The sequence below is a fragment of the Triticum urartu genome, chromosome 6A, assembly GCF_056163025.1.
Source record: "Triticum urartu cultivar PI428250 chromosome 6A, HENAU_Tu73, whole genome shotgun sequence".
Taxonomy (NCBI): Eukaryota; Viridiplantae; Streptophyta; class Magnoliopsida; order Poales; family Poaceae; genus Triticum; species Triticum urartu.
This window is the reverse complement of record NC_141878.1, coordinates 227,906,596-227,908,971: the sequence shown is the minus strand read 5'-3', so window position 1 is coordinate 227,908,971 and position 2,376 is coordinate 227,906,596.

Sequence of the window (2,376 nt, the reverse complement as noted above, 5' to 3'; positions counted from 1 at the left end):
GCATCTTTGCACTTGTTCCATGAATCAATACTATTCTTAGGCAAAGACGAAAACCAAGCTTTAGCACGATCTCTAAGCAAAAAAGGAAATAGCTTCAATTTAACGACATCATTATTGACATCTTTTTTCTTTTGCATATCACATAAATCAACGAAGCTATTTAGATGAGTAGCGGCATCTTCACTAGGAAGGCCGGCGAATTGATCTTTCATAACAAGATTCAACAAAGCAATATTAATTTCACAAGATTCAGCATCGGTAAGAGGAGCAATCGGAGTGCTAAGGAAATCATTATTTTTGGTATTGGTGAAGTTACACAATTTGGTAGTATCTTGAGCCATCACAACGAACAAGCAATCTAACACACGAGCAAACAAAAAGCAAGCAGACAAAAAGAGGCAAATAGAGAGGGAGGATAGGGAGAGAGAGGGCGAATAAAACGGCAAGGGTGAATTGGGGGGAGAGGAAAACGAGAGGCAAATGGCAAATAACGTAATGCGAGAGATAGGGATTGTGATGGGTACTTGGTATGTTGACTTTTTGCGTAGACTCCCCGGCAACGGCGCCAGAAATCCTTCTTGCTACGTCTTCAGCTTGCGTTGGTTTTCCCCGAAGAGGAAGGGATGATGTAGCAGAGTAGCGTAAGTATTTCCCTCAGTTTTTGAGAACCAAGGTATTAATCCAGTAGGAGCCCACGCTCAAGTCCCTCGTACCTGCACAAAGCGATAGCTACCCACAACCAACGCGATTAGGAGTTGTCAAGGCCTTCACAGTCACTTACGAGAGTGAGATCTGATAGATAGAATATTTTTGGTATTTTTGATATAAAGATGCAAAGTAAAAAGTAAAAGCAAAGTAAATAGCAAAACAATATAAAAGTGATGGAGATTGATATGATGAGAATAGACCCGGGGGCCATAGGTTTCACTAGTGGCTTCTCTCGAGAACATAAGTTTTCTACGGTGGGTGAACAAATTACTGTTGAGCAATTGATAGAATTGAGCATAGTTATGAGAATATCTAGGCATGATCATTTATATAGGCATCACGTCCGTGACAAGTAGATCGAAACGATTCTGCATCTACTACTATTACTCCACTCATCGACCGCTATCCAACATGCATCTAGAGTATTAAGTTAAAAACAGAGTAACGCTTTAAGCAAGATGACATGATGTAGAGAGATAAATTCATGCAATATGAAATAAACCCCATCTTGTTATCCTCGATGGAAACGATACAATACGTGTCTTGCTGCCCCTTCTGTCACTGGGAAAGAACACCGCAAGATCGAACCCAAAGCTAAGCACTTCTCCCATGGCAAGAACTACCAATCTAGTTGGCCAAACAAAACGGATAATTCAAAGAGACTTGCAAAGATAACCAATCATACATAAAAGAATTCAGAGAAGATTCAAATATTGTTCATAGATAGACTTGATCAGAAACCCACAATTCATCGGTCTCAACAAACACACCGCAAAACAAGAAGATTACATCGAATAGATCTCCACAAGAGAGGGGGAGAACATTGTATTGAGATCCAAAAAGAGAGAAGAAGCCATCTAGCTACTAACTATGGACCTGAAGGTCTGAGGTAAACTACTCACACTTCATCGGAGAGGCTATGATGATGTAGAAGCCCTCCGTGATGACGGCCCTCTCCGGCGGAGCTCCGGAACAGGCCCCAAGATGGGATCCCGTGGATACAGAAAGTTGCAGCGGTGGAATTTGGTTTTTGGCTCCTGTTCTGATCGTTTGGGGGTACGTGGGTATATATAGGAGGAAGGAGTACGTCGGTGGAGCACCGAGGGTCCCACGAGGTAGGGGGCGCTCCCTAGGGGGGCGCCCCTACCCTCGTGAGCACCTCTTTGCTTCCTTGCAGTAGGGGCCAAGTCTCCTGGATCACGTTCGGTGAGAAAATCACGTTACCGAAGATTTTATTCCGTTTGGACTCCGTTTGATATTCCGTTTCTTCGAAACACTGAAATAGGCAAAAACAGCAATTCTGGCTGGGCCTCCGGTTAATAGGTTAGTCCCAAAAATAATATAAATGTGGAAAATAAAGCCCAATATAGTCCAAAACAGTAGATAATATAGCATGGAGCAATCAAAAATTATAGATACGTTGGAGACGTATCAAAGGGCCTGTCCTGGGGCTCATCGGTGGAGCTGGACGGACTCCAGAAGTGTATCCTAAACATGATAAGCAAGAAGCTCAAGCTTGTCAACATAGTCCAGGTCATGCTCTTCCGCCGGATCCTACCGTGCCAACAACGTGCTTTCAACTTATGGGAGTTCGACCCGGCCCAGCACCAGACTCTACGCGAGCTCTTCGACATGACGCATAAGGACGTATGGAAGGTGCTGTTCAAG